This window comes from Neoarius graeffei, chromosome 1 (assembly GCF_027579695.1).
Source record: "Neoarius graeffei isolate fNeoGra1 chromosome 1, fNeoGra1.pri, whole genome shotgun sequence".
Classification (NCBI taxonomy): domain Eukaryota; kingdom Metazoa; phylum Chordata; class Actinopteri; order Siluriformes; family Ariidae; genus Neoarius; species Neoarius graeffei.
The window spans coordinates 28,034,407-28,048,293 of record NC_083569.1 but is presented as its reverse complement, the minus strand read 5'-3'; the positions used below and the strand labels follow the sequence as shown (position 1 = coordinate 28,048,293).

Below are 13,887 nucleotides of genomic sequence, written 5' to 3'. Positions count from 1 at the left end.
ATATTTTTATTGACCTCTCAAACCATCCATTGATTTATTTTTAACTGATTATATCATTGATATTATATCATCCGGAATTGTGTAACCTTAGCAGTTGATCAGCCTTCAGTATAACATAACTGTGTGAAAGTTTTTGTACAGTGCAGTTGGATTTCCTGTCACTGTGGGCTGCAGAGCGCAGTAGTATAGTGCAGAGTCTGAAACAGCAGCAGAGGAGATGAGCAGATCCACTTGGTTATTCTTTTCATCAACTTCAGCAGAGAGACGTGGTGAGATTGAGTCACTTTTATATCCACTTTGGGATATAAAAAGAAGGAACTCCAGTTTAGATTTTGTCTGTCCCATTGCAGGTAGTTTCCTGTACCACTTGATTTGTCGCTGCAGGACAGAGTAACGTCACTGCCTTCATCTATAACTGTATGTGTGAAAAGTGGCTTTATTGAAGCTGCCATGGAGTCACCTGTCATGGAGAAGAGAGCATGCACATTCTCATTTTTCTTCCCACCACACAGAAGAATAAATCACTAATTCAACGCTTAATATTTCTGCAGTGACAAAAAAGGTCAAATTTAACTCACCACAGACACATGAATATAACAGTGAACATGATGAATGGTCTCAGCGGAGTGAAAGTATTCTTTCTGTACTATGATATGTTCACATCATAAAGGTTCATGAAGCTCCAGCCCACAGCACCACATGACAGTGTCACCATTGTTACTGACAGATTGTTGATTCTTACTGAAGCATCCTGGCTTTACATTCAGCCTCACATGGGGAACCTGTCTTCAACTCAGACTGTCAGTAGAATTCATGGAATTATGAAAAATTAATCATTCTAATCTGTAAAAATCTAATCAATACATTATTAAATGTTTAAATTCCCTGCTATATTTGTTTTATAAGTGGTTTTGCTGCATTAGGAGATTTGGCCTGATCTGAAATTGCTGTAAATAAGTATAAATCATGACAAATAATTTAGTATGACAAGTTATTATTATTATTATTACAATGTGATTGATTTATTGACTTTGTAATAATGAAGCCTGTTATTTCATTGAGGTGAGGAACAAACCAGCTGCTGCTCTTGGTAATATTATGAAAGATGCCACCAAGCCATTAGGCCTTAAGAGGTGTGATGCATTTTGTGTGTGACGTTTGCTGGATCGAGTGAAGGTTGCACAGAGAGAGAGAAAGAAACTGGGTGTTTTATTTATTTGTGTTTCTTATTTCCTCCTTCAATCCTCATTGGGGCCTTTGACAGACCTGAAGGGAGAAAGATCACGTCTCAGGTTCTGATCTAAAAATATTGGGACCTGAGAGAAGTGGTGCTTGTGAGTTCTTGCTGCTGAGGAAGAAGTTTCTTCAAAACATGTTACACTTAAGTCTCTATCATTGAGCCTTTGACACCAACAAAAATACTTCAATTAAAGCTCTAAAGGATTCTTATAATGCTGAAAATATTTGTAAGTTCCTGGTTACATAGCACTAGGAAACTCGGGACAAGAACTCCATGAGATGTACATGGAAAAAGCATGAGGTTAAGAAAATTACAAGTTAAAAAAGACAAGAAGACAGAGTCATCTATATCCCTCACCCTATATACCAACTATATACCAAGTTTCAAGATATTATTTGTCACATTTTTCAAGTTCTGCTGCAGGAAACCAACCCTACCTTTTTACACTGACCTCAGCAGCCCATGGCATAAGCCCACCGGACCTTTGGTCCAGGTGAGCTAAAAATTAAAATTTCTCACATTTCTTCGTCTCAAAAGGCACATATACATTACTTAATCAACACATAAAGAAAAGAAAGAAAGCACAACTTTATTCATCATGCACTTGTGAAATTTCCTCTCTGCATTTAACCCATCTGAAGCAGTGAACCCACACACGCACATACCTAGAGCAGTGGGCAGCCATGCTAACAGCACCCAGGGAGCAGTTGGGAGTTAGGTGCCTCGCTCAAGGCCATCCCATATTAACCTAATCACATGTCTTTGAACTGTGGGGGAAACCAGAGCACCCAGACACAGCATGCAAACTCCATACAGAAAGGCCCCCTCTGGCTGCAAACCCAGAACCTTCTTGCTGTGAGGCAACCATGCTAACCACTTACACCACCCAAAATTATGCCTACTCAGGTAGCATTTTTTCTTGCCATGACCCAGATTCAAACCAGGGTTACTGTGGCCACAACGCAGAGTACTAACCACTATACGATCATGGCAAACTACTCAGAGATAGGTATAGACTAACTTTCAAGACCATACCACTCATAGTTTTCAAGTTCTGCTCTGGAAACAAAACCTCAGACTAACCTGAGAGACTTAGTCTGAAATTGTTTCCATGGAAACATGAAAAATTTAAATTTCTCAAATTTCTTAGTCTGAAAAGGCACATCTGCATCACCTTGTTAATATGTATACCAAGTTTCAAATCCGTATCATGAATAGTTTTGGATATATGCTTCGGAAACAAACATTGCTCTTAGAAACTAAGTCAAAATCTATTTTTTATGTAAAAATTTGAAAAATACTTGAGAAAGTAGCCAGAATGTACAGTCCATTGACACACTGCATTATTTAAAATGTGTGTCCTTTTTTTGTGAGACAAATAGTAATTATGATTATAAAATAAATTCATTGAAAGAAGTGTAAAGTACTTTTATATAACAATAATTAATACTTAATTAACAATTATAATTATTATTACAACAATTGTTAAGCAATTTATTGTTATATAAAAGTACTTTACACATTTTTCAATGAATTTATTTTATAATCATGATTTATTTCTTTCATATACATGTATTTATCAAAAGTGAGGTGATGTTGGGTGCGGGAGGTTTTTGCATGACCCAATAAAAATAACTTCAAAAAAGTAATATATGAGTAAAAGTTCACCAAATGCAACATCAGGAAAGTAGAAATTTTGAAAACACTTTCACAGTCATAACCCCAGTGCAGGGGCTTCAAGGTTCTGCTGTGGCCCCAAGCTTCAGCAGCTGTGAGAGAGTTAAGGCTCCATAGCTCAGTGGTGAGAGCACTGGTCTAGTAAACCAGGGGTTGTGAGTTCAATTCTCACTGGGGCCTGCAAGGAATGCTTTGAAGGTGGAAGGATGATCTAGGTAAAAGAGGGGATATTGAGAATGCTGACACCAGAAAGTACTACTGATGACTTCTCATCACCTGAAGACCACTTTCTGCTGGTCAGAAGGGCCTCAAATAGACAGTTTGAAGATAAGTGAGATTGCTGAGGATCTGAAGTTGTCTTTGGTGTGTAATTTCTGCAAAGCACTTTGCCCTCAAGTCTCCATCAATGCCCATTGTCAGGTGGTATTTGTTTATATTTGGAGGCTACTTTGCAAAATTTACCAAATCTTGTTTTTGGTAATAATATACAAGTTCAGATATGAATTCATAAATCTGGGCTTGTTGTAATGTTTGTAGGCTGCTGTTTCATAGTTAATTATGCAGGGGAACTTTGCGCATAAAAAGAGCCCTGAAACCACATATAGGAAATTGGTATAAAAGTATTACATAATTAATATGCAATTATTATATCCATAATAGGTGTTATTTGTGGCACGCAACCTTCTTACTCAGGTCAAAAGCAGGGTTCATACATTAGATACCCATTTAACCCTAAAAGGGCCTAAACTACTGAGTGGGATCAGTTAGAACCTCAGAGGTGGTGTGCTGCTCAGTCTATTCAACTGACATAACTTTCTGCTTTTCGGAGTTTGTTACTCTATAGATTCTTTATCTAAAAGTATGTTTGTTTCAAGATTGATGAAAAAAGTGTTTAACAAGGTGACTGATTTTCTGTTTGGGTCCCATAACTCTGTGAGATTTGTTGCAAAAATTATTTCAGCAAGTTAGTCGCTTCGTTGTGTGTCTATCTTTGCCTGTCTGTACGTTTGCATGCTTGTGTTAGATGTCTGCCATAGTTAAGAATATAACTCTTTCTTACAAATTGTAGATAACTAGTGAACCTGTTAGTTATAGAGTTACTGAAATGTCTGATGCTTATCTGTCCATGCACTCTCCATACAGAACAACAGATAGTCCAGCAGATACAGAGGAAACTGACATTGTCTAGTTGTGAAAGTGACATTGTTTACTTTTGAAAATAGTCCAGTGGCTGTTCTGGTCATAATGTGTTACCAATAACTGCTTTTATCTTCATGTTTTGTGTTTGAATCCTTAGGCAAAGTGTTACTTCTTGATGCAGTTTGGACATAAAAAAAATAAAATAAAAACTGTGAGCAGCTTAGTAATAAATGTATCACAGAAATTTCTAAAATGAGAGATTGTGAGCTGAGTTCTGGAATGTAGATAAGCTATAAATATTCTCAAGTTCTGTAGCAATAGTGTAAAATATTTCTGGCTTTTTTATGTTCTCTATGTACTTAAATGTTTCATTTTAAACTTAACTTGATAATATCATGTAAATATATGATTTCTATTCATATAAAGTTAGTAAATGGGTAATTAAAAAAAATACAGATGTTATAATGGACTTAAGTGATATGGATATATGGTTGTTTTTTTTACATTTTTACATGCGATATTTAGCATTTCCTTTTTTGGTGAAAATGGTGATTGCTGACATTACAACAAGTAAAAATAATGTTTGGGATGTAAATAAAGGGTTAATACTGAGAAACCAGACTTGGCAAATTTTGCAAAGTAGGTTACATATGCTCCCTGACTATAAAGTTTCTTCAAAGCATGTTGCACTCAAGTCTCTATCAGTGAGCCTTTGACATCGTAAACAAAAGACTTCAATTAAAACTCTAAAGGATTCTTATCATGCTGCAAATATGTGTAAGTTCCTGGTTACACAATTCCAACTTTTAGCACTAGGAAACTCGGGACAAGAACTCTATGAGATGTACACGGAAAAAGCATGAGGTTAAGAAAATTACAAGTTAAAAATGACATGAAGACAGTCACATATATCCTCCACCCTATATGCCAACTATATACCAAGTTTCAAGATATTGTCACATTTTTCAAGTTCTGCTGCAGGAAACCAACCCTACCTCTTTACACTGACCTCAGCAGCCCATGGCATAAACCCACCGGACCTTTGGTCCAGGTGAGCTAAAAATTTAAATTTCTCACATTTCTTAGAATCAAAAGGCACATATACATTATCTTGTTAACATACATACCAAGTTTCAAATCCGTATCATGAATAGTTTTGGATATATGCTCTGGAAACGAACATTGTTCTTAGGAACTAATTCAAAATCTATTTTTTTTATGTAAAAATTTGAAAATTAATTTTTCAAAAATCCAAAATAGCAAAACACAGCAGTTCACATGTTGCTTGATACGTATACAAAGTTTCATGAAAATATCTTCAGTAGTTTTAAAGATATGGCCTGGAAATGAAAACATGACAAGATGGAACCCGTTTCTATATCCCCCGCCAAACTTCGTTTGGGTGGAGGATAAAAAAAAGGACCAAAAATACTGTGGGTGGTAAAAGAGAACAACAGGACTTGCTTGAAGATTCTTGAAGACGTTTCACCTCTCATCCGAAAGGCTTCTAAGACAGAAGTATTCGGATGAGAGGTGAAACGTCTTCAAGAATCTTCAAGCAAGTCCAGTTGCTCTCTTTTACCACCCACAGTTTACTATGACCTGGATGACTGAGAATCTTCACAGACATGCAACCAAAAATACTGTTTGGATTTTTTTTGGTTGGAGTTCTCATCACCTGAAAACCATTGGCTGCTGCTGAGGATGACCCCGCATGAAGAGCCTGAAGATCAGGAGGTCACTCATGGTGCTTATGGTTCGTCTCTTGAGGGCTTGGCCTGTCCAGTGTTTTTGTTAGCTCAGATGAGAAAGTAGCCAGAATGTACAGTCCACAGCCCACTCTACGATTGACACACCACATTATTTAAAATGTGTGCCTTTTTTTGTGAGACAAATAGTAAACAGAAGCTAACTGCAGCTAAGAACTAAAGTTGTGAGTGATGTGACACCAATTTCTGTGGGCTGTTTTGAGGATCGGTGTAGGGGCTTCAAGGTTCTGCTGTGGCCCCAAGCTTCAGCAGCTGTGAAAGAGTTAAGGCTCCATAGCTCAGTGGTGAAAACACTGGTCTTGTAAACCAGGGGTCGTGAGTTCAATTGTCACTGGGGCCTGTAAGGCAGGGCTGCCAACTTTTCAAAATTCCTTGGAGTGAAATTTTTTTTTGGGGGGTCGACGGCAAAATTTTTCCACACACCATGCAGTAAGTGGGAATTTTGTATTCAGTTTGATATTCACTTGTCCCCCTGCATTCTGGTGTTTTGTTTGTGGGTCGTCCAGCTGGAGATGGACAATGGGGGGGGGGGGGGGGGGGGTTGAGATTTTGGATTTAGTAGATGTTCCTGCATTCTGGTGGATTTTTGGAGTGGCCTGCTGTGCCATACATACATTCTTACACACCCTGACTTGCCAGGCCTTCAGCTTGTGGCCAACAAAAGCACCAAGTTTTGGCTTAAAAGCCCCCACACTTGAAAACTACAGATGACCGCCAATGTTCCTGTAGCCCTATAGACCTGTGTTTCAGATTTAAAGGCAAGTTCATGTTTGAAAATATTTCATCAGCTAAGCCTAAATACCTTCTGAATTGAAACTAAATGTTAAGTTTTTAATAACTGTTGCAAAAAATAAGATTGTCCCTCACTGACTATTCATTATGCATTTAAGGGCTTTCCCCACCACTAGGTTCAGCAGAAGATTGGCATGGGGAAAAATATCAACAGCAAAAGAACAAATAAAATGCTTAAACAGTAAGCAAAATGTGCAAGAAACATTAAAATGATTGAGTTTGAACAGTATTGAAACACAAAAAGCTGAACCTTGGCCATAGGTGGGAATGTGCACACAAAGTTGGGCTTAAAAATTTTGGTCATACTTAACTAAGCTATATTAATATATTTCTTATTAATTTATTTCTTATCTATGTGTCTTATTAGTAATAGAGCATTCGTCAGGGCCTGTAATCTGACAAATATTCTCTACCTGTCTTGCCCTCTTTGAAACCCTGTCTCCTCAGTATATTGTTCTCTGTCTTTTTTTTAATTATTCACAAGTTCAAGTTCTTTGATATTACAGGTGACCATGCTTTATTTACTTTAACTGAGCAATTACATACAATATAAATAATTAAAAATAAATACCCTGTAAATAAACAATAGGTATGGTGGCTAATGGCTCTTCTTGCATTTGTAATATTATCTCTTACTTGCTTTATTTTACAACATTTCCAGTATGGCTTCAAATAAAGTCATAAAGTATGATAACATACAGTAAACAAACTAAAAATGCACCTTAATAAATGTGTGCTAAGGAGGTGCTCTCCCGTGCTGCTTGTTGGGGAAGATAGAGGCTGTGGCACGGCAGTAGACCTATAATGATTTAGCATGCCTAGTGCACAGCTCTCAATATGGCATTAAATATTTTCACAACACTTATAGGCTAAAACAATTAAGAAACTTTATATAAGTTCATAATTACGCCAGTAACACCACACATTGGTGTGCATATGTACAAACCTGTCTGAGACACCCGTCTTCAACTCAAATACCTTCTTCTCTCTCCTCTTCCTCTAAATTGATGGTAGGCAATTATCCAACTTCCGGCGAGTGCAGCATCATTAGATGCGCCACCTACCATAGGGGAGTGTGTACAGAAGGGAACACCTCTCTGCCTGTTTAGCCGTGCGTAAGGCGTAATTGATCGATCGCAAGTGGTTGGCGCGACGCAATGGGTAGCCTAGATCAGATAGATAAAATAGATTTTTTTCTAGCGTGAGAAATTGGAGGTATGGTGTGTGAGCGTGTGAAGACAATCAAATGCGTGTGTCTCACGCTCATTGCATGAGAGTTGGCAGCCCAGCATTAACATGACTGGGTATAAAAAGAGCATCTTGGAGTGGCAGCGGCTCTCAGAAGTAAAGATAGGAAGAGGATCACCAATCCCCCTAATTTTGCGCCGACAAATAGTGGCGCAATATCAGAAAGGAGTTCAACAGTGTAAAATTGCAATGAGTTTGAACATATCATCATCTACAGTGCATAATATCATCAAAAGATTCAGAGAATCTGGAAGAATCTCTGTGCATAAGGGTCAAGGCCAGAAAACCATACTGGGTGCCCGTGATCTTCGGGCCCTTAGACGGCACTGCATCACATACAGACATGCTTCTGTATTGGAAATCACAAAATGGGCTCAGGAATATTTCCAGAGAACATTATCTGTGAACACAATTCACCGTGCCATCTGCCGTTGCCAGCTAAAACTCTATAGTTCAAAGAAGCAGCCATATCTAAACATGATCCAGAAGCGCAGACGTCTTCTCTGGGCCAAAGCTCATTTAAAATGGACTGTGGCAAAGTGGAAAACTATTCTGTGGTCAGACAAATCAAAATTTGAAGTTCTTTATGGAAATCAGGGACGCCGTGTCATTCAGACTAAAGAGGAGAAGGACGACCCAAGTTGTTATCAGAGCTCAGTTCAGAAGCCTGCATCTCTGATGGTATGGGGTTGCATTAGTGCATGTGGCATGGGCAGCTTACACATCTGGAAAGACACCATCAATGCTGAAAGGTATATCCAGGTTCTAGAGCAACATATGCTCCCATCCAGACGACGTCTCTTTCAGGGAAGACCTTGCATTTTCCAACATGACAATGCCAAACCACATACTGCATCAATTACAGCATCATGGCTGCGTAGAAGAAGGGTCCGGGTACTGAACTGGCCAGCCTGCAGTCCAGATCTTTCACCCATAGAAAACATTTGGCGCATCATAAAACAGAAGATACGACAAAAAAGACCTAAGACAGTTGAGCAACTAGAATCCTACATTAGACAAGAATGGGTTAACATTCCTATCCCTAAACTTGAGCAACTTGTCTCCTCAGTCCCCAGACGTTTTCAGACTGTTGTAAAGAGAAAAGGAGATGTCTCACAGTGGTAAACATGGCCTTGTCCCAACTTTTTTGAGATGTGTTGTTGTCAAGAAATTTAAAATCACCTAATTTTTCTCTTTAAATGATACATTTTCTCAGTTTAAACATTTGATATGTCATCTATGTTCTATTCTGAATAAAATATGGAATTTTGAAACTTCCACATCATTGCATTCCGTTTTTATTTACAATTTGTACTTTGTCCCAACTTTTTTGGAATCGGGGTTGTACCTCTGCAGATGGACATCAGGAAATTCTTCATCCAAAACAGAGGCAGGGAGAGAAGCAGTAAGGAGAGATGTGGATAAGGTGGAGGGAGGTAAGATGATCTAGCTGTATGTTAATATTATCATCATTGATCTATGCTCGGTCAGCTGGCAACAGTGATGCTAGTTGTTGATGCTGTATGCATTTGATTTACGGCTGTCAACCTTCAGTAAGTTCACTGCATTGTCAAAAGTAGTTAGTTAGTTCTAATCTACAGAATCCCGTAGCACTCAAAAGTCAGTGCATACTAGCATTTATATAAGCTACAAAAACTATGCAGTCTTGCCAGGGTGAAAATCAATAACTACCATAAACCTTTGATATGGAGGGTCTGTGACCCAATAGAGCTTTATGTCTAGCAATGCCCCGGGTCTGTATTCATCTTCTAAAAATCAAAAGTGGAGCATAACTTGGTTCCATGGTGTAACGGTTAGCACTCTGGCCTTTGAATCCAGTCATCCGAGTCCAATTCTTGGTGGAACCTTTAAAAGCTTTTGCCCACTTTGAATGATGGACAAAGAAATAACTTTTGTTAAAGATGAAAATGGGTCATGGCTGTGAATTTTGGTCCATGCAGTTAAAGGACCCATGGCATGGTGGTTTGTTGATGCTTTAAATGGGCTCGTGGAGGTTTCTGGATGTTATATCCGCAGCCTTTCTCGAAATGAACCCTCGGCACGTAGATATAGCCTCCTGGGAGAAAGCCCCATTTCAGCCCTTTTCCCAGTGCGTCGTTTTGCTAATGAGAAGCATGGAGGCGGGGAAGGGTAGAGGGTGGGGGCGGGCCATGGGGGGAGGGGCTTGACCAAGCTGCGTACACACATACTCGCTGCTATCAGCACCTGTAGCCACGCTGCTAAGACAAAACCCCGTTCTCCCTCGGACTCCTTTCGTAAACTCAACGTGACACAGAGAACAGAGAGTGAGAGTGTTCGGAGTGGTAGTTTACGAACGTATAATACCCTAGGCTTGAACACACACTCCATAACCAAAGAGGATAGAAGCAGCAACTACAGCAACATATCGCTTATCCAACAGAAGACATGCATTGCGGAGCAATAGTCAAACATAAGCTCATAAGTTACAGTCAATTTCCAGACTAAACTCAGTTTAACAGAGCATGCTGCATGCTTTTTGGTTTTGTAGCGCAGAGTACCTGGCTAACTGCAGGAAGCGGTTAGCTGCACAGCTAATGTAGCCATTGCAAGGCTAACGCACCGATTTTAAAACACGGCAAAACGACTTAACAGTTATACACTTGTTCGCTGTTTGTGGCTGATGCGGCAGGGATGCTTGGTACGGACCCAGGCTTCAGTGACAGTTGATGTGCAAAACCTGCCCTGTACTGTCCCAAGTTGTGGAAACATTCATCAGGAAAATGCTTCTGACAAACATACACCGTCTTAGGTAGACTCGACGGCATATTATTGAAGTAAATAAAATTAAGCCACTGCGTCTTCAGAGGCTCTCCCGTCGGCAGTAAAAACAGACTCCTTTCTGTGTTGTCACATCCATGTACAGCGCAATTTCCATGTTTCGCTCGCTTAGGTGGTGCCATGTTGTTGTGTCCTCTATGGTCTCCTTACTACAAAATTGAAGTGACGTATCTATGGTGGCAACTTTTGAGCTGGGCGGGCAATCCATACAGTGGGTGGGAATCCAGAGGGGGGGCGTGGGGATCATCTCCCTTGCTGACGTAGTAAAGGGAAGAGCCTATCAACGCGCCATTTTGACGCGCCATTCTCAAATGTTGACAAAGGGTGGGCATAGTTTGGTTTACACATTATGACATTTCTAGCCACTGGGGTGACTTAAGAAGGTCAGAGGAACTCATTTTAACGTAAAAAAAACCTCAGAAAGTGAAAATTTCATGCCATGGGACCTTTAAAGAAATGTGTGCATTGGGTGCAACATGGTGGCTCGGGGAGCATTAGAACAGAGCTCTGATGGTGGCATGGTCGGGCTTGTTCTACGAACGTGGTCATCAGATAAAATGGGATTCACCTTGCTCCTGGACCAAGCGTCTGATTTTTGCCTCATACGTTACTGATTTTCAGGTAAAGCAGCTCAGTTGGGAGAGCATCGGAACGCTATATGGATGAAATCTCAGCAAAGCTGCAAAGTCACATAATTCACTGTCACAATATTCATGCAGCTTGTGACCAATAAATACTGTTAAAACCTGACTAAGAATGAAGTGAAAATGGCAAATAACATGAGAAAATATTCCTGTTTCAACAGCTGTCCTAAACAGAAAGGAAGGATAGCCTTTGTGTTGGTATTTAAATAAACAGATAGAAAGGAAGGAAGAACTATACAAAAGAAAAAGATAAACTGAAATAATGTCTGTAAAAATAATTATAGTAGTAAAAGAGCTGTTCATAAAATGACCAGAGACTGAAATGGAAAAGAAAAGGGGAGCGCTATAAAGATATGTAAGGAATGGGGGTAAAGTTGAGAAAATAAGAGGAGGTAATGGGGATGGGGGTCAGGAGAAACTTGTCTTGGGGCCAGTTTGATCGGATATGACGGTTTAACACACAAACCAAATCCACGCGATGTGAGGGGTAAGATGGCGGCCAGATGGCTTCACTCTGACGAGCCTATGAGCTCTCGGTCCGGGAGAGAAGATGTAAAGCCGCCCACACACAACACTGAATGGGCTACTGAGCAACACAGAGCGATCAGGATGCTCTCTCTCTCTCTCTCTCTCAGGGAGCTGATGTCACCTGGTCACGTGACCTGGGTTTTCCCCTAAAGTTTAGGGGAAAACCCAGGTCACATGATTCAGACAGTTTCATTAGTTAAATTAGTTTAAAAGAAGACAGTTTAATTAGTTTAAATGAAAACAGTTTAATTAGTTATGTTTCAAAATCTGCAGCTATATAAGAGCCACGCATCCACACAGAGCTTCAGAGCGACACAAACTGTAACAGCGAGTAACAGCGAGTTTCCAGCGATTATCAGCAACTTATCAGCAATTCATCAGCGGCTATCAGCGATTTAATCTTCTCCTTCGTAGTAAGTCACCTTGTACTAACTGAGTGATTTGTATTTTTTTAAGTTTTAATAGTCTACTAACACGACACAAACTAATCGCATGACTGTCTATTCTCATTCCTTCTTCTTTACCTTCATACTGATCAGGGCTGGGTTTCCCAAAAGCCTCTTAACGCTAAGACATTCTTCACTCGGCAGTGTGTATGACTGGTAATTACTAACACTGGCCACTAGGCGGTGTGTTTGCCAGTTACTGTAATCTTCCAGTAAATGTTCCAGCTTATGGTGAGCTGGGATAGACTCCAGCTTGCCTGCGACCCTGTAGAACAGGATAAAGCGGCCACAGATAATGATGGCTGGATAGACACCTGCTTTGAAATTTCCTGTGAAAGAAAATAACAGATTCACAAATGCAGTAATATTTTATTTATATATATATACACACACAGGACTGTGCAAAAGTCTTAGGCACCCTATTTTTTTCATACAAACTTGTTGTTATATATTTTTATTTTATGATTTCTACATTATCGAGTGAGTACAAAAACATTTTAGAGTCCCAAACATTCATTTTCCAGCACAAAATTAAATGTTACAGAAAAAAAAACTAAAATATTTGAACAGCATATTACATAAGAGCACTTTTCAGATCAAAAAAGAAAACGTTATGAAGGCTGCTGGGTTTTGGTGCAAAATTAAGACGCGAGTGTGACAGTCAAAGTGTCCAGAAGAACTGTGGCTGGTTCTGTAAGATGCTCAGTAAAACCTACAGCTCATTTCCTTATAAAACTGCACTCACTGTACCTCAGACTACTATTTTTTTTATTTTTTTTTAAGCAAAGGGTCATCTCACACCAAATATTGACTTTATTTCATATATATAATATAAAAATGAATGACTGAATTATAGTGAAGTGTATAAATTACACCTATTCTTTGGCCACCCAGCTGTCTTCAGGACTCATCATTGCAATGACACTGTAAGGAAAACACACAGAACGCAGCCTTATTTATTCAAAAATAAATAAATAAATAAATAAATAAATAAATAAGTTAATTCGTTGGTTACTTAGTTTAGTTAATAAATAAAAAGGATTTATTAGAGGGAAAAAATCCAAAGGAATGCTGCATACCCATCAAAAAAGGAGCTTGTGCATCATAAACCATCTCCCAGTTCCCCTTCACTTGCAGTAAGACTCAGTTATCACAGCCATCGGACTCGAACTGGTCAATAGTCTGGCGAAGCAGAGAGAGAAAGTGTAACCATATCATGTTTCACTCCTCTGCCCTTTAACTCACGACAAAAAGACGTCAAACTTGCACATGCATTCTAAATACAATCATTTACCTCAAAGACTTCATGATTTGTAACTGTTATTCTATATTCATATACAGTACCAGTCAAAAGTTTGGACACCTCATTCAGTAGTTTTTCTTTATTTTTATTCATTAAAACACACTTCATGTCTTAAAGTAATGATGAATATCGTTTCTCTTTACTTAGCTGAGCGGTTCTTGACATAATATGCATTACTACAGTTGTGGAGCAGGGCTGTTTACTGTATTTTTATTATTTGCCTGTTAATTGAAAAGCATTCCAGGTGACGACCTCATGAAGCTGGTTAAGATAATGCCAA

General features: G+C 39.1%; 2 non-coding genes across 2 annotated transcripts; both read left to right on the top strand.

The window, feature by feature from the left end:
- The first annotated feature begins 3,024 nt into the window (after positions 1–3,024).
- Positions 3,025–3,097, top strand: trnat-agu (transfer RNA threonine (anticodon AGU)). Its single transcript has one exon. It is a non-coding gene; the product is annotated as a tRNA-Thr (tRNA).
- Positions 3,098–6,093: 2,996 nt separating this feature from the next.
- On the top strand, positions 6,094–6,166 carry trnat-ugu (transfer RNA threonine (anticodon UGU)). Its single transcript has one exon. It is a non-coding gene; the product is annotated as a tRNA-Thr (tRNA).
- The last annotated feature ends 7,721 nt before the right edge of the window (positions 6,167–13,887 follow it).